General features: G+C 42.6%; 1 long non-coding RNA gene across 1 annotated transcript; it reads right to left on the bottom strand.

Moving 5' to 3' along the window:
• Positions 1-14,729: 14,729 nt before the first annotated feature.
• LOC146761057 (uncharacterized) lies at positions 14,730-25,251 on the bottom strand. Its single transcript, XR_014945339.1, has 2 exons — positions 17,667-25,251; positions 14,730-15,546 (listed from the first exon to the last, which is right to left on the bottom strand). It is a non-coding gene; the product is annotated as an uncharacterized LOC146761057 (long non-coding RNA).
• Positions 25,252-25,299: the final 48 nt, after the last annotated feature.

Raw genomic sequence — 25,299 nt, 5'->3', positions numbered from 1 at the left:
TTGTGGTATCTTCTTTTATGCTGTTATTTCATACCTACCCCACGGAGTTATATCATTCTACCATGAATGGGGATAGCTGAAAGCCAACTGAAGAGATATTGTTTATCAACAAAATAAGACATCTCTGAGAGTTGGTCCAGGTCCTGCTTTTGGGAATATCAGCTCCATGGGAGCTGCTGAAGCCTTGGTTTGATGGGTGTCCTGTCCTCTCCCATGAACTTTTGCAGCTGAGCTCTGTACTCTTCCTATGTTTCATTCCTACCCAGAGAAGAACTGCTCTGATACGCCTGGCAGGGTTTTGGCTGGCTGGCTGGTAACAGCAATGGCAGAACTGTCCTGAGAACAGGAGGGGCTGGAGAATGAGAAAGGAGTCATCCATTTTGCCTTCAGTTTCTCCTTCTTCCCCCTTTTTTTTACTTCCTTTCTCATGATGAAGATGCCAGACCTGACAGCTCCTTATATCATTGCCTTCAGATGTCTCTGAACTTTCCTTTGAAGCTGTGAAAATCATGCCATGAATCACAGTGGTGATGAGACACGGGGGCAGACAGACAAAACAAGATGTCAGGCCGCCAGTGCCATGTGGCAACAGGCTCCAAAGGGTCAGGGAGGAGAGAACACTTTTCAGCAAGGTAAAAACTAATAGAGAAAACCTTCAAAAATAAAAGCAGGGGAACTCCTAGATGACAGGACTTAGTGCAGTAATAATCTCTCCCAGTGCTGGCACCACTGCCTTAAAGACTTTGGACTTTGGTGCACTTTAAATATTAGGAGACTGAGTGACCCCAGCAGAAGGTGATGAGCTCTTCACTCCCTGTTAGAAACCCAGATGTTACTGCTTTTGTTCAACCTACTTTCCATTCAGTCATAATTCTGAGTTTTTATCCTTCCATAACTCTGATAGATGTGAATTGGAGGTAATTTTAAAAGTGATCCCAGATCCATCTTCATCTTGAAGCTTCTGTTATTGCAGCACGCATCCTTAAAAGGCATGGAGGGGACCCTGTCTGTTTGTCTTTATGTACAGTAGCACTCGGCTTTGCCCCAAGGACTGCAGTAATTCTAGTTATAAATTCAGGACTGAATAGCCTGAAGACAGTGGAGATGTTTTGTAGGCACACTGAGTGGCACCAGAGAAACATGCGTCTGCAGAAGAGTTCTGTATGTAAAGCAAAGCTGTGCGATCATATTCAAAATATAACTTCCACTATCAGTTAGTTCATTTATATAATCAAAGCTCAAGCACAACACAATCTGAATAAAAGTAAGCAATGTGTAGCTTTTGCCAGTGATTTATATTTAATTAAACATCTTTGCTGCTATTTACATAGTTGAATGGCACTACATTTCACCATTCAATTCTGTATTATTTCTATATAAATATTTCTTTAAAGCCAGACGTAAGTTCAAATTAGCTGTGAAAGAAATGCTAAAATAAAATAAACTTCCATTCGTGGTGATCACAGATTACTCTAAAAGTGAAGAGCAAACTTGTTAAAATGCAAAGTGAAAAGCAAACAATAAGAAAGCAAGCTGAACAAACGAGGAAAAATAACAGACAAGTATACCGTTAAAAGGTTTATCTTATTGCAACAGATTATGAGGATTACAGGTAAATTTAAATTCAATGAGAGCTTTAATCCAAGTAGCAAGAAGAGACACAGTTGTTTAAAACAAAAGCCTGTTGCATATATATACAAGGTCTGAAGTATCTGCAGCACAACTGAAAGCAGAATTTACTCCTTCTTTTAATGCTAGTTGAATTATAAATGGTAATTTCATTCTTCCATCCTGTTTCCTCCTTGAAATCTACTGCCAAAGTACACACTCCCTCAGAAGCCTGCCAAATTCTACATGATTTAAAAGTAAACGTTAGAAGAAAGAATGGAAAGGCACAATCTCAAAACAACTAGCTCATAAGCTTCCTTCACTCTTGTTTGTCTGACATCATGCTTCTTTCTCAGATGCAATGCTGTACTTAATTTAGACTAAAAAATCCTGAGTGGAAACCATGGTTTCATTCTTTCGCTAAGTGCTTTCCATCCCACAGATGAGGTGATGTACAAATAAGATGCTGTTTAAAGCTGGGCACTTCCACATTCCACACCACCTCAGAACTGCAGGTGTTGAGGAACAAAATCTTAGCATACAGATTGAAGTGTTCTGAAGAGATCTGTCCAGGGTCTAACTCTTGTCAGTGTCTGCGTGAATGGTCCAAATTATAAAGTATGGAATACACATAAGCTTTGTACAAAAAGGGCCATCTGAAGCTAAAAAGAACTACAAGTATGTAGAAGTTCCAAACTGGAATTCCAAATCATCTTGCATTTGAAAAGTGCTTGGAGAACAAACAGGAAGTTACTGTGTTTTCTGGGGTAAACAACTGCACAATAATACAGTGAACAGGCAGCTCATAATAATTTATTTAGAAAAATTTAATGGTTAATAACTATTAAATATGTACTGAACATTAAGAATCAGGACCAAGTTACTGTGTAGAAATAAAATTCAGAAAAATATAAAAGCAAGTAGACTGTAGGTGATATTAACAGATATACTACATACAGGCTACAGGAAAAGCAAGGTTAACTTTCAGTTCTACTCAACATGGAAGAAGTCTACATGGCCTACTACATTGAATCTCTGTCACAAAATTTCAGGAAAAGCACAGCCTAATTAAAGAGTCAGCAATACACATTCAAGAATTATAGTAACAAGAAGAATTGTTCAAAATAAATGCTATGTGGAGAGAAAAGTGATAAAATGAAATATGGTGAACAAATATAAATAAGTCTATTATAAAGAAGAAAAGAAGCTTCTAACTGCATTGACAGCAGCTAGAAGATGCAAGGATCTTCAGCAGCAGCAGAATAGCATTCAGCTGAGATTCAGAAACAACTTTTGTCAGCAAGACAAGTATATCTAAATAAATCACCTTGGAGACAAAAGGAATCTCTTCCAGACAGAAGAGATCTCTCTTCCAGAATACCAGCCTCTGCCACGTATGTTGTTCTTGACAAACAATCACACCTTTCAGCAACAGTGAAATACATGCCTCTTCAGATGCCATCCAGTCTTTTGTTTTCTCTGGCTTCTTTTAATCTTTACAGGGAAAGCTGAAATTTCTTTCATCGTTTTCTAAATATGACACCGTGCATCTAACACACTTCTTGACTTCTTTTTACTTCCATTATCAGGATGAATTTTTACTGGGCCCACTGCACAGGGTCAGCTCCTGCTCAGATGTATGTTCTCCAACAAAGGAAGTCACTTGATTTCATTTTATTATTAAGGTGCTCGCTCCCAAAGGTGAAGGGTTAATGACACACACCAAATTATACAGAAATTTCTTTAAGGAAAATATTCATCTTAGGCCCATGGCTACAGGAAAGAATGACAGTGATTGATCTTCTCACCACTCAGCAGCGTCGGCAAAGCTACAAACATATATTGTTTTTACTCCTCTGGGAGTTATTTATTGAGCAAAGGGAGGGTGGATAGTACTTCCTTTGAAGTCAAACATCTTGCTTGGATAAGGAGATATGTTGCATGAAATGAAAGTAATAAAAGGACAAAATGCTTTATTAAATCTTCTTTATCACAATATTGTGTTCCAATAACATGATCTAATTAAAGACGTATATGAACCTCTTTTCATCTGAGGACTAGTTCAGAGGCCTTAATTTGTTCTGAAGCAAATACACTGCTGAAAAGTTTCCAAGATTTCCAATGATGTATTCTTTCCATTTTCTCTAATAGGTGTTGAAGCTTTAACTACATCTTCAAGATTTGTTGTTCAAGTGGGAAAAGACAGCAGGTTTTGAAAGGAAGAGACAAATTTCTTTGTTATCAGAGCAGTCATTTAATATAGCAAAACACAGTTAGTTGCACAGATGTAGTGGATGGTGCTCAGTCTATTTCATTGCTTAGAAGTAGTTCACACCAGCTCTTTCCTTCTTATGTAAGAGTTATAAAATAAGGTGTTTTAAAGTCCAGTTGGACAAAAAGCATTTAGGAAATTTGGGCTCCTATGTAGCCTGACTCCCAGATTATGGATGTGATGGGTGTGGAGGGCATTTCTAATTTTCCTTTGGTGGTTCCAGAGTGCACACACACACAAAAGTGATCTGTAGCTATTGCCTTTCTCCTGAAGCACCCCACTGACTTTCTGCTCAGTACCTACAGTTGGTTTAGTTCAGCAATAACACATACAGTGAAAATATTTTATTATACTTACAGTATTTTTTTTAATAAATCTTGTTTCCATTTCATTTTCTGTCATGTTCAGTACAGAGCAAAACAGATAAATCTGATATCTCCTCTTCAATAAAATTAACTGTGTAAACACTAGAAATTAGTTTTTGTGTAGTATATTTCAAATTTCTAATAGCAATAATTGACAATTAATTCCAGGCATTACTATCCACATCTTCGTACATTTTGTGAATGAAACTGCAAACTTGCATCATGATCTTGAGTCTCTCAAATTAAACATCAGGCAAAAGGCAGTATGTGTATTTTGTAGTGGCAGATTTAAAGCATTTCTGAAAATCTTTTGTATTGCTCAGAATTTTGTTTCCCTAGATCTATCAAACATTTAATAGATCTGCCCCTTTTCTTCTACTAGATTATTCTCCTCCAAATTGTGCTCATCATGCCTTTGTCTTGATATGCTCTCACTCTTGTTTTGGTAGCTGTATAGCTGTGTTCATCTGCATTCATCAGTCATCCTAATTTATGTGTATGAAGATTCTTCATTAAGAAAATAATGTGAGTGTGCTTTTTTAAATTATGTTCACAAGTACATTCCCAATTCCCTTTGTAGACTTTACCAACTACCATCAACCCTTCCATAAGACCTTTGCTCTTTTGTAATTGTGTATAAAATAACTGTAGTTAAGAAAAACCTGCCATACACAAGTACTCCCACTAAGCCCTCTCAGTGGATTCCTCATGACTTTACATTGTACTCCCTATAGTCAAACAGAGCTCAGATTTGACAAACTTAGGACCTCATCCAAGACCATCTGTTTTATCAGGCATTTTATCAAACCCTTTTTAAGCCATTATTTTAAAAGAGAGAATGGGGATCCATTATTAACTTCTACAGTCTGAGGAGAGAGAAAAACAATTTTTTCTTTAAGTGATATAATATACCCATGCGCTTAGGGAACTCAAGCTACTACAAAAAGCTTTTAAATATTGTAAATTAAAATTTATCTACAGAATGCGCAAAGCAAAATAACTTTCATGGAAAAAAAAAAAAGATGAAATGGTCTATTGAAGTCAAAGGAAGGGAAATATTTTGGGGACAGGGCATTGTATACAAGTATTTCAAAATATTTTTCTCCACTGGTAATAAAAATTCAGGTTACAAGTTAACATGATCAACATGCTAACATGTTTAATGATCATCAAATAATATATATGAAGACAGGTAAAATCAAAGCTCTATTTAATCTGAAGTATATATATACACTATTTACTTTAGACTATATAAATTCAGGTATATATGCATATATATATATACATAGTTTATAAGTTATACATATATAACTTATAAAAAATTAAGTCCAGCAATATTTAGATTAGTATTCTAATGAAATGGTGAGTTTAGTTGACTACAGAGCAGAAAGCCAAAGCAATAGCTGATCCATACTGTTAAAATTTAAGGAGGAAGAATCTCAGTGTGATATGATAAAAACTAAAAGATTGTTGTTCCAGAAAGTAAGCTCACTTCCACCTCTGACAAACATTTGGAAACTTCAGTCTCTCTGTTTAGACACAGAATTATATCTTATGTCCAAATTTAACTTGAAATTTTATTTTTCCTTTATTTTATGTCCCAAAGATGTTTCAGCACAACTGGATGTGAAGCAAAGCTTATAGAAAAGTGGGAAAAATGCCTTTTAAGGGGGAAGAAGAGAAGAAACTGATACAAGCCTAAATTACTGTATAACAGAAGACACCAAAGTGGTAGAAGATAGCCCTGTGTTAAGATTAAAGCTCGAGATTAGACCAAGAAGAGGTTCTTCTGAGGACATTAAGGACCTCAACAGAATCTACAAGAAACAAAGGTAAATAAGGCAGTGATTAAAGCTGGGGAAAAGAAAATAACAAATGTTTCTAGTTCTTGGTACACTGGCATTAGATCTTCATCACTAGGTGTACAGTAAGTGAAGGGGAGAATTTTCATGTTCATAGCTAGATGACTAAAGAGGTAACCATATGTATGTACACATGTCCCTATGTGCTTAGTTGTCACCACGTACCTGGAACACTACATACATGGCAAAAACAATCGAGGTAGATACAACTGCTTCATATTTCTAAAACCTGAAGGAGGAAACACTTTTTCACCAGGCCACCTAAAAAAAGATAGCATAGTTTCTCTAAGATGTTAAAGTATTTTGAAAGAAAGATTTCCCCTCAACTATCTAAACAGTGTTCATCTCACTTTCAGTGAGGTTGTCATCTTTCCCAGAAACAGACTAATCCTGTAGTATACCGTTCTGAATGTCTTTTCTTCCTCTCTTGTTGTTTGTCTCTGCAGCCAAAAATGATAGTTATTCTGGCACTACCAAACTTTCAGATTGTCTTCACTCCCATTTGTATGCTCCCCTTCCAAGGAATTGGTAGCCACAGCAGTGGAAACATAGGGCAGCTCCCTAGCTTTTAGGAAAACAAAGGAGAAATAGCTCTGAATTTACAGAGGCCCCATTCAAGTGACTTGGTGTAAATCATTGGGGTATCCACGGCTCTTGAAGCAAATTCACAGTTTGCTACTAAGAAATTGAGTAGATAGGATAGGACACTCTATATACTTTTGTTTTGAACAGACAGAATCCTACTCTACATATATAGAAGTTTAATTTGGAACATCCTTCACAGAAAAACAATATATATAAAGTCATACTACAAACACTGTCTCTTCCCACTCTAAAATCAGCCTTCATATTAACAAATGAGTTTTTACTTCACAGAGATTTTCCTTTTTACATTGTTGTTTCCTGCAACATTTATTGCATTCTTTGATCTTGGCTGTACCTTTAAATCTATGTCATCTTTCTTAGGCTGTTTAAATAAACGTAGCCCAATAACTTTGCAGTTTTATCTTTAGTAACGCAGATAACTATCACACATTCAGCTTGTTGTTCAGTTGTGAACAACCACAAGATTCTATTTTTAAAACTTCATAAAGCCTCAGAGAATAGCTGAAATCACTTAAAGGACATTACTAGAGGCTATCACTGTAATTGGAAAGGAGGACTATAAGCTCATGCAAACCATCTCTTACATTTTGCTGTTTCAAAAAACAGATTTTAAAGAAAATATCTTTATTTTGTAAGGTCTCAGCCATTCAATAGTTCTTCACTTCTTGTGCTTTTGAATCTCAGTTTGTATTCAACTGAGTTTTAGTGAAAAATTTTATCAGCCCCATATTCATACGCATTAATTTAAAAGCATTTTGAATTGTAAACTTTGCAGACAGAAACAAAAGTCTGAGTAAGAAAACTGATGTACAGAAACGTAATTTTAAAATAATGAAGCATTTGTTAGTTTTGATACTTAATGTTATAGAAACCAAAAACTACTGAGTGGAGATGAAACACCACTAGACATGTTTCCACGGGTTTCTCAAGAGTCAGGATTTTACACCAAGACAAAACATGGTTAGTTTTATCACCTAAGGTTTTCTAACGTTAATGTACTTACTGAATTGTTAAGAATGCAGAACGAAAACTGAAACAACACCTAGGTGCTAAGTTACAATTTGGATGATTATTCTGAATGCAGTTTCCACAGATTCAGAACTTTACACTGAAAATTTATATTCAATATACATTTCCATGTATTAAAAAGAATTCAGTGGTTCACAGACAATCAGTTTATTATTTAATCAGTTATGAACTTTAGTTCTGAGCCTTTTCAAAATAGCTCCCCTGAATGAACAAATTCAGTAAACTCAAATTATACATAGTTGAGCTCATTTTTTTCCCTAGCATCATTAACCACACTTTCTTTAGCAAGTGAATAAAAACATGGTGTGAATAGATAAGACTTCCAGAAATTCTTTCTTTTAATAGGGCTAAATATATCAATTTCAATGTAGGTTGTCCTAGATGACTTCTTAGTTTGGAGAATATATCTACTATGGAAAACCAGTAGAAATATGAGGCAGTGAAGGAAGGAGGAAATGCCTCTCAGATTAGATGAGCCCAATCAATACACTCAAGATACCTCTTAAAGCTACTTCAGTCAGAAATGAGTGGAAGAAAGAAGTGAACTGGTGCAATGCACAGCTGGTTAAATAGGGTGAGTCCATTGGAAGGCCAACAAGAATGTGAAGGGACACAAGACCTATAAGAAGAGGATGAATATCTTGTTTAGTAAAGGTAAGCATCCTGCAATTAGGTACTGTCAGGCTGCTGCTAGGACCCCGACAAATTCTTTTCTGAAGGTCAGTCAAGCTACTCCGGCCTGTACCACTGCAGTCACAGCAAGAGAGCAAAATAGTCTTAAACTTAAAAATAATTTTACAAAACAGAGGATGGAAAAGGCATAACTAGTGTGAGGTTAATTCAGCTCTGGAACGTGTTGTACAAATAACTATGCAATCTCTGTTCTCGAGGGTTTAAATGACCCAGCTAGGCAAAGCCCTTAGTAGCCCTGTTTGACTCCATAGCTTATCCTACTTTGAGACAGATGTTGGGCAATAGACCTCCAAAAGTCTCTACAAACTTAACCATTCAGTCTTTCCATGGTTGCAGACAGTAACAGTCAATGGTATTTCACATTTAGAGTGACTATAATGAAATTTCAAGTTGTTTCTGACAATTCTGAAATCAAAAGTTTGTACTGCTCACTTCCTTCAAAGGCTGTAAGATTTATCAGCTGTTCCACAGATTTTCCATCCCCTGTCAGCAATTCACTTTTCTGTGCAAGAAGGTAGAAAACTCTGGGGGAAAAAAAATGACAGCCTTCCAAGTATCTGTCTGCCCACCTGTCTGCGTACTATGACTTGTCACTCAGCAATCTACTCTTCACATCATGGTAAGATGCTGAAGTTCCCCTTTTTTGAGAGAGTTAATGTGGCTTGAGTGTTTGACACTCTCGGGGTCTTCTGAAAACTTCACTCTACCCTTGCTTAAGTATACAGAAAGACAATTGGACTAGAAGCTGAAATTACCCTCTTTCAGTTTTTCAACTCTGAATCTGTGTTTAAGCTTTTTACACATGTACACACACAGAAAAAAAAAAAAAAAAAAAAAAAAAGAAGAAGTAAATAGGAATGTATTTGAATAGATATGTTTTCTTCACTCTCCTTGAAATACCACTGTGGCAATTTGACAGCTTTCAAGAAAGCAACACATATCTGGTGTCCACATACTAATTAATATATTTGCCATTCCCTCCCATGTTACAGATTGTTCCTTGGATTTAACCTTAGACAGTGACTTAGTTAAATGCTATATTGAATTTCACCATTTCCATTTGAACTACTTTTTTGGTAGTTCACTGAAGGGTTTATAGTTATCATGAGTGACCAAAGTACTTGGATGTGTGTACTTAGGTCAAAGTATAGGCCGATACATGTGGAATGTGGGTGAAATCTTTTAAAATAAAACAGCTGCACCAGAAATGGTCAAGCCATTGAAGGCAATATGATAGCTGCTATTAAATCCCACTTTGAGGAACTTCCTTTAGCTTTGATGATTTTTTTTCATCTCAAAAGTTGCTATCAATTTTTCACTGACCTCAGCTCAACCTCACAAAATCAACCCAACCTCTCGTCTGATCACATTTTTTGTATGTGGTGACAAAAGAAATAAAATAAAAATAATGAATTACATTGAAACTGAAAGTGACAGCAAATTGGGATGATTTGTGTTTTTAAAAACTCCATTAATTTTATTTTTGCAAAACTGGTACCAGAGGTGGCTCAGATCAGGTTCTCTTTTTATCTAAAGTTGAGGGAAGCTTGGATATGTTGTTTGAGTCTTTGTCTATAATGGTAACAAAATGCCCTATCTTAATGAGTGACTGACAATTAGCATAAAGTTGTTCTCAGCGATTCAGGACCTGCTGCTATTAGAATAAAAATTATTTATATAGTTCTTGTTCAGTATAGCATCTGAATGATTCATAATCTGTATTTATGTTAATAGCATCTTTATTGGACATCTTTATCATTGTAAATGTGTATGTTCCCATTCAGATGTGAAATGAAGGCATAAATGCAATGAGCAACAGGATCTCTGCTTCACTTAGAGCTGCAATGCCTACCTCATAGTGGAACCTAGCAGCACAAGCAAGGTACTACGCACCCTTTTCTCTATGTGTATGAGGCATCTTGCAATGTGCACAGAGTCACTGTGCCAAACAGCAGATTCCTCCTGGCCTTCATGCTGAATGCATCTTAAAATATTGCTTCTCCTCAAAACTTAAGTAACTTGGCCAGTACAGAGTTCCTATATTTCAGCTTGAGAAATCTGTGCAGCGTATGTGCACTCCACCCCACACTTCAGGAAGCAACACTCTCTGCTGCACATGCAACATTTCATTGCTCTGCATATTCACAGTAAATCTGACTTACAGAGCCTTAACTGTGCGTGCTCCCAATGACTGGGCAGCACATGGGCAGTAGGTCCATTAACCAGTCACCAGAAGTGTCATCCTTACCGTGCAGGCATGAAGTGACTTTGTCATACAAGCATAATATATATGATGCTCTCTGAAATTGCCAGGCTGATTATGAGGGTTCATGCAGTCTTGTGGTTACCAACAGGCTGTGTACAACTCACTCTTAGAGCAGCCTGGGCTGAGCATCTGACCTGCTACAGAAACCAAACAGCTTGAAATCCTAACAAGTGTATAAATGATTCAACAGCTGCCTGAGCAATATTTCTGAGTTGAAAAAAGAGAATTTGCTCTGTAAACCCAGCTGTTTGGCAGCCTTAAATCAGCAGTATATGAAGGTGCCTCTGGAACTTTTAGTCTTCTCTCAAACATTGGCAATTCTCACTCTGGGATAAGTGACCCTCTGCCTCCATCTGCACGGCCCAAACCTCACCACTGGCAGTGAAGGAGTCTATTTCTTTCATAGCCTGGGTGATATTTTTAAGAAAATCTGTGTTTTTATAAAGTTAATGAAAGGATTGGCAACCAGACCTGCGAATACTTACAAACCAAGAATGGCTTCCAAATTAATATGGAATACCCAGCTAGATATAGACACCTGTGTTTTGGCTTGCCTGAAATGAGACACCTTGCTCAAAATGAAAAAGAATATCTCCATCAGGACTGGGGCAGCTCAAGCTACTAATTTTGCTGTCACATCATGGAAGCAATAGGTGACAGTTTCCTAACCAAGCTTATCAGCACAGGCAGATGCTTAATGTCCTCCATCTCCAAGGCAGCTATACTGAAAGCCCACCAACACTCTTTTGGGTCCTTGAAGTACTCTTTCCTGAGATAATTTATATCAAGGATGCACAGAACCTCTGGGCCAGTCACAATGGGTTGTTTTTGCCACTCATTTCTGGTTAGGCTCATTTCAGCCTCCAATACAGTTAACTCTTGGGATCCTCTTGTCACTATAGAAGTAGAAATGGGTTTTGCCCCTTTAGAACTGGATGACATTAGAGTACACTGCACCAGTGCCCACTGGAACCTCTGTTCTGATGTGTCAAGCCATCGAATCCACACAGCTCAATAAATGTAATTGCCCCTTTCCTCCACCTGCCTGGAGGCAGGACAGCCCTAGTTCTGGTTATTGTATTCATTGCTCATCTCACATGTATGAGAACCAGAAGGCTCATTGTCAAATTCAGAAATAAGATCAGACAATCTTCTCTGTCTGGAGGACTGCCCACTGGAACCTGGAGCAGCTATCTTCCTGGAAGGGCTCTCTCTTGTGACTGTTATCCCTTGTAACTCACGTACTGATTCCTGTAGGGCCAAGGTGGTTTTTCCATTCCACTTCCTCGTATCTTCTCTGTGGCCATGTAGGTGAAACCACAGGATGGTACACAGTGTGTAGCCACTATACCCTTACTCTCAAGTAGAGGAACACTTACTTCTAATAGATGAGACTTTGGTTTGTACTTGTGGGGAGCAAGACATATCATCTTTGAATTGCTGGACCTCCTGGGACAGTTTCTCCACAACTGAGATACAAGCCCATAGGGAGGAAGAGATACTGTCTTCGTATAGTGAGAGCAGCCACTTCATCCATCATTGGTCTTCTGTTACCTTTCCAGTTCATTCCTGCCAGGGTGCTCACAGACAATATGGTGAGTTTTGTACAACCATCCATGTTGCACACATACGTATCATGTCACCTGGATCTTGGGAGTGTATACTATCATCCATGTTAATTTCATATATCATCATATATCATCTCTACCACAGCTGGTTCCCTCAAGTACTAGATATCTTTCTCCATGGTGGTCCATTTGTCTGAGTTAAACATCAGGTCTTCCTTGAAGGGGCATCTTTCCTTCATGGCTGACAAGAGTCGCTGCCATAGAGTGAAGGGCAATGTCCCTTTTACAATGGTTTTGTCAGTGCCCCTTTCCCTAGAAAGAGATCCCAGCCACTTGACTTCACTGCCTTCTAAATCCAGACTACCAGCACCACTGTCCCAGCACCAGAGCAGCTAGGTGGCAATGTGCTCACCTGGATGATGGCCGTAATCTCTGCAAAGCTCACAACTCACTCAGAGCTAGGAGTCAGGTGGTTTCTGTCTCTTCCTCCTGCCTTTCTGATGTCCATCTTCATCTTCTCGAAATGTATAAGCTTTTCTCTTTGTTAAATGTCCTGACTTTTGTAGACATTTTTCCATCTTGCTTAAAGGGACTACAGACACTGGTACTGTTTGGTTCTCTGCTTGAACTGTGAGGCTTGTCACAGAGTGACCACAGGGCTGGTTGTGGTGGTCCACCAAGATAAGGCAACCACAAGAAATATTAGATACTGTTACACAGTTGCATCTATAGGAAGTGTCAAGGAAAACACAACGCTGCTACTAATATTTTATTCTACTGTATTATTTCTACCATATTCGATTTTCATTTTTGTTCTCAAACAAAATTTTCCAGAAATGTGTCATCCCTAAATTTATCACAGTGCTGTGAGCTTTGTGTTACAGGCATGCTCTTTACAAACTTTCTTGTGAGCATGATGTATCTGTGCCACCTCTATAAAATCTCCACCAGAGACCTGAAGAAATGAGTTAACTGAGAACAGGTTCTGTTCTCAGATACATTCTGTCTCCCACTGATTTTGGTGCAAGAGCAAAACAAAATGCCTAAGAGCTTTCTGATTGGCCTTATTAGTTTATGAGGCACTAGCAGGTGTTTGGAGAGCACTACTCTGACTGGTGCTTCCTTTTTCTGATAATCTTCAGTAGAGAGACCTCTTCTTTGAGTGGTTGTTCTTGTGTACCTGGGACCCCTCTGAGCCACAAGCAAAAAGAGGGCTGGACTCGGTGCCATAGGCTTTGATTCACATGCTGCTGCAGTGAACCCACTAAACAGACTTCATACAAGTTGGTAGGGACTTGGGCTAGCAACACAGAAATGAAAGGCTCTATTCTCTATTCAAAGACTAACTCACTAACTCCCACTTGAATTGCTCCAATGGATTCTCACTGTAAGTTCTTCAGCCTTTCTTTTGGTCTGTTCCATTCATTTTATCCCACTGATTTTTCAGGAGAGCATTTTAAACACGTAGAATTTCAGGCTGAAAGGTCTCTTCCACTGGCAACTTAAGTAGATCGGGCAGCATGAAAATGTTTTACAGCATGCACGTGTTGCATGTTACAAGGGAGTGCAGTTTCTGCCTGAGTTCAAGCTATTAATAATGATTTGTATGGAGTCTAAGTAACGGAAAAAATATTTAGGAAAAGATTTCTTAGTTCCTATAAGATTGATTCTTTGGTAGGCAACTTTCTTAGTTTATGAAGTAATTTAGAAAGTGCTGTGTTGTAAATTACAAAGAATAGTACATAGCACTCAGGCTAAGGGCAGTTTTGTTATTATGACTGCCTGAGATCTGATAAACTATTATATCTGTCTTTATAAACACTTTATTAAATATCACACTATCACAAACCCAAGAATGTTGTATAAAAGCAACTTGAGCAATTCAACATCCACTTTTTGTCATAAAAAAAGAAATATTCTCTTGATTAGTTTCTGTGAAGCATAATAACTGTAAAATAAACAAGATAATCCTTGTGTAAACAGCCCAGGGTACATGGAGCACAGAAATGGGCAGAGGCACAAAGAACATTCTTGGCTTTAAAACTTGAAAACAAATATCCACTTCAATTAATCTGGCTTAATAATAACTTTAACTGTGGTATTTTTAAGTCACTGGGAAAATAAACAAACAAACAAACAAACAAATAAAGGATTTCTAAGGATGTTTTGTCTGTTGGTTTGCTTTTACAGTGTCTATCCTGCTAGGAAGCATCCCCTGGACAGCAATGAATCTTCATGTTCATGTGCTTCTCAGATCCATTTCTAGATTTCAGCTGGGGAGTTCTGCCTGGCAACTACTGTTCTCTTCTTCATATATCAAAGAGACTAAAGTTGTCTCCCCTCCCCTCAGAGTAAGAGTCTAATCTAGGATTCACTGACAGCATGTCTTACTTCACACCAGAAAAGCAATCAGTGTTTCACAGCAATAACCACAGGACTCATCATTAGCTGTTTCCCCTCTTTAAGCATTTGCTTGATATCTGACATAATGAGTGAATTTTACTTTATTTTTCTCATCACTTTAATCTCCAGTTTTTAAGATTGTAATGCTTGACATTCCCACAGGATCTTCATGAAATTGCTTCTAGCCAGCTAAGAAGGAGACACCTGCCTTCACAAATGCCATCATCCATGAGGACTCCAAAGAAAGGAGAATCAGAAATTTTTCAATAGCTTGATATGCATATGTACATGTGTATGCATCAAAAGAAAGGATATAAAAAATATTAAAACTTAAAGCCTTCTTTTGACCTTATTTATGACTTTATAGCATCCATCCTACAGATAGAAGATCTTCTGTTGACAGCAATGGTGTGTAGTGGCAATCAGTATTTAAAATGGCTGGAGTCCAGACTGAAGAGTGGGGTATCTTGAAAACACCCCAATACTTTTATGGAATAGGGTGTGGGAAGAAAGAGCTGTCATCTTCTGGTATAAAAACACTGGAAATTTTGAAAGAGTCAGGAAGAAAAATCTTGTTTAAAATTCTTCTTACAAAATAGTGACATAACTCTGGAATAATAATTAAATCATTCTAATTGCTGGATTTCATAACTTTTCAGTAAAAAAAATACTGTGCAGTTTCAAATTATATCACACATTTGATCACTTCTGGTGCTAAACAATTACAGTTGCTGTGTTTCTGAAGATATACAACATACGATTACGGTGGTCATTTGATTGAAGACACCGTTAATATTATGACAAAACTGAAAACTGTGAGGGGACCTTTCATTACCATTTGCTTTACACTATCTTCAGTGGTTCGTATTGTGTCCTGGAATAGGAAAAGATAAAGGTAGTTGTAAGAAAAATGTCAGAAAGAGGGAAAATAGTCAGAGAAAAGGTCTGCACCAGTCAAGCCTGGAGGTCTTCCAGCCTACTGGAAAATAACCTGACTTGAGGCTCTTACCTGTGGTCCAAGGGAGGACAAGTTCTTCCTCATATAGAAAAGTATTTGAACATCTTATACTTCTTTTTTTTTTTTCCTAAAACATGGATAGGCATCAAGGTTTTTTACTTAGTTTACACTAATGCTATCTTTCATCTCAGTTTCCATTTAAACACCATTTCTGAAACCCTCAAATTTAGCCAGTGGCAGATTTATGAGGAGTCAGTGTGAGAAAAGAATGTCCATTATTCACTTCTGGGTAGCACCATACAAACTCCTATGCACATTGTGCTTTCTTAGTCATACACCACATCTGCGTGGATTAGGGCAGTGTCCTCCCATGGATTATCTCCTTTTTCTTTTTCTTTTTTCCAGTTCCCTGACCAGTAGGATTGATGGAATATTTGCAACATTTATTTATTATTATTTTTTAGATATATCCCAACAGGCAAAAGAAACAAAATGTTTCATGTATATACCACAGCATTCAGTGCAGCTCCACAGTCTGCACTTATCATTAGTCAAGAGTGTAGAGGCATACTTATAGCACAGCAATCGATGTGTTGTTGTGGTAGTCAATAAATGTATTTGCTCATTCTTGAACAGGAATATAGAGCTTATCTTCAGCACATGAGAAGCTAACACGAATATTCGAGTTTATCCAAACAATTTTAAGGGGAATGCAAAAGGGAGGAAGTTTTTCTCTGGATTTGCAGAGGAGTTTCTAGCCCAGGGTGCCTCTAATTGGGATGAGATGAGAGCATTTGAAATGCAGACTGCCGGGGCTCTGCTCAACACTCTCCCCAGTCAGAAAGCTGCATTGGTAAGCTGATAACAGACAAAGATCTAAAAGCTTATCCCAAGCACAGGCACATCTCTCTGGGAGCTGTCCTTGAGATACCAGGGTGAACCTTTGCCCAGTATGCATGGCAAAATGGTCACAGAGAAGCACATGATAGGAACTCCATTACCTACAAAGGGATTAGGAATGCGTTCTCAACTGAAAGCTTTTATCCTTTTTTGTTGTTGTTGTTTGAACAACGAAAACAGTAAGGGAAGCACTGTTCCCTTTGCTACTGTGCAAAATCATGCGATGGCTGTTTAGAATCACACTTTGTTTCATGAGTAGTTGAATTTACCGTGGGAGTAGAGAAGCATTTACATCCAGAAAATCTGCATTCCTCAAAGCAGATGTTTTTAATTTTAATAACATCAGCCTGTAGAAATGAAGATCTGAAATATTCCGGTTGCTGTGTGCATGTTGCCGTTTAGGAGCAACACTTTCTTGGTGGGTTTGCAGAAAGATCCAGGAGTCACCAAAAGAAATAAGCTGCTGATAACTCAGCTACCAAGAATTGTGTGTTGCTTTTTTTCCCTTTGAAAGCCACTTAAAAATCCTCTTCTGTGCAGAAGAATGTCATTTTATGCACTGTAGATATACTGTACTGTAGACCCATAGACCCCTACTTTGAAAATTGCACATGTAAAATTGTTTGCGGTGTGTGCCTTTACTTTTCCACACATGCAGCCCAGATGTGAGCATGCACATATCACATGAAATGGGCATGCACAGTTTTTACAAGTTAGGACATATCTTAAGGAATAGTACACCCATGGAGTCAGTGGGCTCCACTGCACACAGGGCAAAGCCCCTGGCCTCCAGCTCACTGAGCATAACTGTGCATACAGGGCTCAGTCTTCCTTCTATTCTGCCTGTGCTGCGATCCGCAGACTAGCACAGAGGTCCTTGAAGTGGCTGTAAAACAGCGCTTGCAGTGCATCTGTGCAATAGAGATCAGCCCAGGACAGCTTCTCAGTGGGAAACGGAGAACAATCGGTCTGTGCTGTGCTCTGACCCTCTGTGTGAGTTTGGTGAACGAACTGGAGCGATCTCAAGAATATCCCGACCATCATTTCCTTTAGCAGTAGTCACATGCAAATTTGAATTCACACAAATAGGTTCCCCTCCCCCGGGCAACCCTGCAGTCTTAATCAGGACAACTCACTTGATGAGGAGGACTGTGACTGTCAGCGAGAGTCATCTTTCTTTTTTCCCCCGTTACATTTTGTAGGTGTTGTTCCACACACAAAGGATTGAGGTATCAGATCCGTAGATTGTTCTACAGCATTTCTTAAGAAAACGAGGGTTCTGAAATCGTTTGCCTCATCCACTGAAAAATAAGTATGTCAAACTGTGAGACGATACGTGAAGTTATTTTATTTGAGCCTGCACTTCTAAATCACAACCTGGCAGCAAACCACCAGACCTAGCAGCTATTCCTTGCTCTCTTGGTAACCTAAATCGGGTTTTGGTGACCAGAGTAAACCTGATTAGGACTCAATAATAAGAAAGAGCCAAAACAAGGCATGGGGGCAGAGAAAAATAATCCTACTGCTTGAGAAGCTGACTTGCTAGCATTTAATAAAACGGTTTTAGGGCATATAAATGCCATTTTACGGTGGAACACGACTCTGAAATAATATATTCTCTGTAAGGCAAATTTTTTGAAGGTACTGAGAGCAGAGAGCTGTGTATTTTGGTTTCCAAACATATCCAGGGTTTAAATCATCAAAGAGGTTTCCATGCTGAACCTGCACATACTTCAAGGAGCTTTGGGCTCCTTGCCACTCTGAAATCCTCCCCCTGAACTACCTATCCTTATTTTAGCACATGAATCTCTCTATAAACCTGGCCCTGTGAAATAAGAGCTGTGTTTTAGCTCCATGGGTGGATAAACGATCTCAAACGTTTATCATTTGGGAGCAACCAGAAAGAAAGTAGCTGTATGTGTTCAGTAGGAGAGGGACCGTAGAGTGCTCACTTCTTCCTTAAAGTTCTGCATGTCAGTAAAGCAGGGAAGGGCACCGCAGTGGCACCGTAACTGATCAGTCCGTGTCCTCTGAGCGCTCACACGGAGCTCTTGTGCCGGTGCTGCGCCTGAGGAAGTCGAGGGGGGCTGACTTTGGGCTGGGGACACGGTGTCGGACGTCCCCGTTCTGTGGGGCGGGGGGTGGGAAACGGGGCGCTCTTCTCTGAGTAGGCATCTGTAGATGTACCTGTAAAACGGCTGAGCGGTAAAACCGTGGAATCCTTGCGGTTTTGCTGCTAGAGAGGATCCATAAAAAGAGATTTATTGTCATATTTCCCTTTTGTGTTGTACGGTTCTCCTCCGCCATAAAATATTCTCGTCATTTTATAGCCAAGCGAATATAGCAGCTTAGTTCCTAAGCGCCAAAGTTCCCCTCTGCTACACGCGGGCTTCAGCCGTAATTGAATTAGCGCCGATTTTTGTTGTCGCTGAGAGCGGGCGGCTGCCCCAGGCTGCGGGAGGGGCTTCTCGGCGTTGCTCAGGGACCGCCACGGACCCGGACTCGCCCATGAGTCTGCAGGAACCCGTCCAAGAGCGGTTTTAACTTTTATTCTTCCTGCAGCAGATTTAAAGCGGCTTTGTACAACAGTCAAACAAGAATAAGCAGCTGTGGAAAATATAACAAATCGTAACAGCGGTTTAGCAGAGAGCGGGAGAGAGAAGCCTGCAAAGCAAAAGCGACGGCCCTCAGAGCCGGGCGGGGGCAGCTCTCGGGACAGGGCTTCGGGGGGAATCCCTCGTGTTGGGAGCTGCAGAGCTCGGGCAGAGCTGGGTGCGGAGCGATGCTGCTCTCTAGTTCTTGTTTATTCCCTTCCAGCCGCCCCCGGGACCGCTTGCTGGGTGGGAGAGGTGTCGGCAGCGGGGGGCGAGGGAAGCCGGCCCCAGCGGGCAGGTAGCCACCGGCCCGGCCGTAATTACAAAGCAAACAAGGGTGAAATATTGGAGCGGCCTCTCCCCTGACAAGATCTGCGCTTTTTGCCGCCAATTTGTTTGTGGAGCTCTATTTAAAGGCGCTTGATTGAGGAAATGTTGAAAATAGCAGTTAGGGTTTCCCTAATGAGACCTCTAGAGGAAAGCAGTGGCATTCAGGGGGCTCGAGGAGGAGGAGGAGGGGGTAGCGCTTAACACTTTCCAGCCACCCCCAGGCCTCGGGGCTCCTCCGAGGTTGGGGGAGCAGCGGGAAGACGAGGGGCCGAGGGGGACAGATGGGCCGGTCTCATGCCTGGCCTCTCGCACCCCCTTTGCTACCCTCGGGTAGCGGAGGGGCCGGGGCAGGGCCGGTGCCGGCCCCCAGCGTGCGCCCCGTCGGGGCTCTGCCTCCCTGAGCGCTTCGCGTTACAGGGCCGGGTCCCTGCCGCGGCACCGCGCTTCGGAGCAGCCGATTGCGGACCGGCGGACGGAGGAGCGGAGGCCCTTGGAAATGTTGAAATGGCAGCTAATGTAGTGAGCCAGCAACGAGGTTTGTCACTGATATGCTCCGCGCTGGGGCCTTGTGACACTCTTTTCCTCTCATACACGTACATGCTCAATTAGCGGCTGTCTGAACCCCTATATTAAATACAAACGAGATCTTTGGTAAAACGCACGTCGATAACGTTTTGAAAGGTGCAAAGGGAATGTGGATTTCAGACCATTTTCAGGCTTCTTCCTCGAGTGCTAACATTAAGATCCGCTCTCCCTCCATTTTATAATTGAGCTCCGGTTCCGAAACAGGAGGTTCGCTACAATCCCGCCCCGCCAGAAATCCCCAGCCGCCACCCGGACCCGCCCGGCTCCGCGCTCTGCTCACACCGCAGCGCGGTGCTCCCCGCAGAGAGACGGACCTGGAGCGAGATCAAAATAACCTCCTAAGGAGCACCTAATAAAAAGGGGCATTGTCTTTTCCGAGAGGGGAGGGGGGGAGGAAAAAAAATGAAAAGCAGGAAAACAAAGTGTTGACTTCGTAAAATATGTTCTGCGCCGTGATGTCAAATATTTATTTTTGTTGTCGCATTTACACCCAGGGCTTTGGCCGCGGCTTCGTTTCCCTGCAGGTCTCGGGAGGTAAATGACACGCGGCTCTTTCTGTTACTTTCCCGAAGAGAAAAAGGCTTTTAGTTCTTTTTCCCCCCTTCTTTTTTTTTGTCGGCGAAAGCGAAGCAAATGAGTGTTTTACACACCCGCGGATCGGCCGTAGTGTCGTCAGAGCACGTTACATCGTGCTTTTCCAGTAAAGCCTCCTGCCCTCTGTTTATGCCATGCCATTTCTGTTTGTAATTATTTTTATTTTAATTTTATGTCATTTTTAACAGAAGCCAGACCGATTTCCCCCGTGCTTTGTACACAATGCTCTCTTTCTCGATAAGATGTTCCTTCCTATCTTTTCGGGTTTTCTTTTTAAAAATGTTTATAGTTCCCAACGAGCAATTCTCCGATATTTTTTTTCTCTTGCGTTTTAAGGACTTGTCCCTGTCTTGCTTTATTTGTTTGTGTGAAATTTAGTTTGAAAGGAGATCAGAGAGAGCAGGAGGAGTTTGTAATAAGAGAATGACCAAGTGACCTAAAGGCTGATTATATGTCATTAACTGGAGTCTCGGTGTATCCAAATTACCAAAAAGACCTCACTCGGGCAGATCAATTACACCGAGATACGCGACGAGGCCCCGCGCTCCGCTGCCCCGGACAAGTGCTGGGCCGACGATGCCATGCGGGCGCACGGCAGACGGGCACCGGGCACACACAGCTCGGGCTGCGGGCAGGGGGGCGCTGAAGGGATTTCCCACCCTCCGAAGGGACTTCTGCTAAACCAGGCTTGGTTGCCTTTGATGTGTGAACGGTGCTTAAAGCCCTGACTTATCCGGTGAGGTCTTTCCGTCGATAACAGTGGGAGCGTTTAATTTTGTCAAACCCCAAACGATGCCAACCCAATCCCTCCAGTGCGTGAACTTCGAATGCTGGAGGAGAAATCAGAAATAAAGCAACGGCACCCATGAGCGAGTTCACCAGCACCGGGCTCAAGAGTGGCTCGAGAGGATGCTCTTTCCCAGGAACGCAAATAACATTACATGGAAAAATGTATGCGTGTCTGTAGGCATCCGTGTGCGTGATAATACACGGGGGTGTTCAGGAGATTGGCAACCAAGGAACACAGAGACACACTGTGTGCTCACAGCAGCATTTCATGCAGCCTTTATTATCGTCCTTTTGACAAAGAAGGGGCTCTTGGTTTGAGTTCGTTGCATTTTCTTTTTCTTTCCATGATTTCTTCCTAAGGTCTGAATGCAACTCTGGATCCTCGGTCACAAATATCAGCAGCCCTCGAATAATTGCTCACACATGCGGTAGGAAAATGCGCACAGTCCCGTGCTTACCGCCAGTCACTGCAACCTGCATAGTGCTCACTGTCCTGGGCTATCCTCATCCCTGCTTTTTTTGTGTATGCCTTTTTCTTTTTCTTTTTTCTTTTTTTTTTTTCTTTTTTTTTTCTTCTTTTTTTTTTTTTTTTTTAATATTTATACTGTGTTGGTTATCGTGGCTGAAATATGTGGACGTTCATTCCTCATAGCAGTAACGTAAAGCAGGGTTCCTCCACCTTCAAGGGCAGCAATTAGTTCGGGCCTGGTGGGCCCAATTCTGCCCTCTGCCCCAGACGCTGAAATCGAGGTTGCCTGAGTGTAACTGCGGGCATAAGTAGGCCCATTAGGCACAAGTCCTTTTCATTAACCCACGCTGACAGGTTGACCTTCAAATGATATTTCTCCGGTGCCTCCTTACAGAAGTCCACTTTCCTGAGGCTTTGTGGTCTTTCACGAACTCCTGAGCTGTGTCTTGGAGGAAGGAAGTGCCGCTGGGACGTGGGGTACCACAGTGTCCCCAAACCCATCCGAGAATTACACCCTTCTCCCATTCCCTAGCTCCCAGTCAGTGACATCACGCACGCTATAAATCCAAAAGCTATTCCGAGCCGTGCAGCGGGCGGCCGAGCTATGTGGTAGGCAGAAAACCAGGGGAAAAGAGAGCCGGGGGTGGAGACGGCAGGGCCGGGGTGCCCTTGGGGTTCTGGGGGGGTTCCTTGGGTTAGTGGAGCTGCAAGGTGAATGAAGGAGGGGCCATTCGCGGCCGCCCGGAGCGGGACGGGACACGGAACCCCATGACGCTGTGGGGCCGCCGCTGCCCGGCCCCGGGCGGCTTCGCGTCCCCCGAAACGGCCCGCCGCCGTCGTTCTGCTGTCCCCAGTGAGTCACCCTCAGATAAATGCCCAAAGACAGAAAGAGCCCGAGGTGGAGGGGAGGGAAAAGCAGCCTCGGCGTGGTCGCCAACAAAACTTCTTAATTGCGGCGAGCTCGGAAAGTGCTGTCTGGCAGCAGAGATCCCCGCCTGACGTGCAACCTATTTTTTTATTATTTTTTTTTCCCCCTGGCGAGGAAAAAAGTGACATACGGGGACAGTTGGGTTGTTTTTGTTTTTAACTTTTTTTTTTTTCCTTTTCTTTTGAAAAGACTTACGACTGATTTGTGAGTGGGGAAAAAAAATAATACAACGATTCAAATCGATACATGGGAGATGGGAAAAACTTGTCAGCTGTCCCTGAGCCTTGTCCTGTGGACGTTGTGTAGGGCTGTGGAAGCTCCAGCAAAGCGAGGCCCGAGAGGAGAGGAATTGGGGGAGGACACTAGGGAGGCATTCGCACTAAAATTCGTTTTATGAAATGCATAAGCAATCGCTGGGCTGTAGGAGGAAAATTATGTGTATGGTCTTGCTGGGTGCTTTAGCGGGAAAGCCCCTTTATCCAAAGCTAATTGAGCAATAACGATTCGAGCTTCGAGACCGATATTCTGAGCCACATCTTCTGAGTCTTTTATTCTTTTTTCTCTGTCTCACGTTCTCCGTTCCCTTCATCACAGGGGATGTTATCGGAGTCACGCAGTGCCACGGACGCTGCAGCAGTTTCGGTCCAACCCGTGGCGTGCCAGAAAGCTCCTACACGAATAAGGGGAGTGCAAAGGAGCACGTCCCCCTCCTCAGCCCATGCACTCTCCCAGCCTCGGCAATGCCTCTTCTGCTTCGCACCGAGGAAAGCACCGCGGCCGAAAGCAGCCGGAGGAGCGGCGTGTGCCGGCCGTCGCTGCAGGAGCTGTGCCGGCGGCCTTCGCGGGGCTGTACGGGCGCGGGGTCCCGTGGCCTCTCTGCGATCTAAAAATCTACACCGGAGATACGTTATTTCCTTAGGACAATACAACAAGTGAGCGCATACATAGATAGAGATTATCAGTCTTTTTAGACTGATACAAGCATGTGTACGTATGGCCGAACGTGTATTTACATACTTTCTACGTCTGGACTGGCTTTGCCTTTTCGTAGCGTACACCGGACGCGCACACGGGTGTATGTATACTCATACACAAGCACAGGCGCTTTCTGTCCCGTTGTACCGTCCCCAGAGACCGCACACAACTCTCCCCTTCCCCCTGGAGCCTGGCATCACCCGCTCTGTTCCCCGGCCGTGCCCGCCGAGCCCGCCACTCCTGCTGCCCCACAGCCCCCTGATGCGGCCGAGTGGAACCTCGGGCTCAGTGCTGCTCCTTCCCCCAGCGCCGGGCCCGTTCCCCGCCTGCTCTTCCCCAGTGCCGTCCCCAGGCATCCCCGCCGCCTCCGCCCCGAGAGCTCCGAGTTCCCGCAGGAGAAGGACCCGCGGCTCCGCCGCCGCCTCTGCAGCTCCTCCGTCTCTATCTTTCTCTTTCTTTAATTTACGACCTCTCGGCTCCTGTTGACACAGTTTTCCACACTGCCTACAGTGCGGGGTCGCATTGTAATATACGCCGAATGAGCTCAGCCGTCGGGCAGTGCGCAGAAGGGTGGGGATTTGGTATTTCCCCACAGTTGAGCTATGCTCGGCTCCGTCTGAGGATAACAGCAGTCGGCCTCATCTCCCAGCACTCCGCGGGTCACAGCCTGGGGTTCGCTTTCCTCCCCTCAAAGTCAAACACCTGGAACTGTGCATCCCACGGGCTCCGTTCTTTTTTACCGCAGAGTGAGAATGCGGAGAAAAGTGTCTGTATCTGTCGCTAAAGGCGATGCGGCAGGCTCCGAACACGCTGTAAGGAAGATTCTGTGACTTACCGCCGAGCCCAGTTAAATAAGCACGGAGCTGACGTCTGGAGCCGCACCGCGCCAGGACCGCTGCTCGAGGTGCGGGTGCAGCCGCGGGCCGGGGGGCAGCGCTCAGAACCGGAGTCAGTGGAGGTGCCTCGGAGCGGCTCCGGCTGAAAGCCCCGTCCCGGCCGAGCCCGCTCTCCCGGTACGCGACGCGGTGCTCTCCTCCCACACTCCCTCTATGTGCGTTACGCGGCGCTACGCGCACGGACGCGGTGTCGCCCATCGCGGCCGAGCCGGGCCTTCCGCAGTGCCCTTGGAAGCCGCTTTTACGTGATCCTCTACGGAGCGGCACGAAGCGCTCCGTAAACGGCACGATCGCAACGATTTTTGCCAAGCAACCTCCAGCATCCATACTGTACCTGGCTCGAGATTGTCCCATATTTAAGTTTTAATGATTTTGTTGCTATATATATATATATATAATTTTTTTTTTAACGAAGATTTTACAGTAAGGCATCTGCTAAACACTTGCATTAACCTCTGCCTCCATGATAATTCCGCCCCCCACCCCCCCTCGTTTTAATTACGCTCTGGATGCGGAGGGGCAGCCAATCCCGGCCGAGGAGCGGGGCAATTAGCGGGGCCGACATCAAAAAGTTTTATTGCGGAGACCCGCGGACTCCGCCCCCGCCTC

The sequence above is a fragment of the Coturnix japonica genome, chromosome 4, assembly GCF_054131305.1.
Source record: "Coturnix japonica strain WE chromosome 4, WE-NBRP24, whole genome shotgun sequence".
Taxonomy (NCBI): Eukaryota; Metazoa; Chordata; class Aves; order Galliformes; family Phasianidae; genus Coturnix; species Coturnix japonica.
This window is presented reverse-complemented; position numbering and strand designations above follow the sequence as displayed.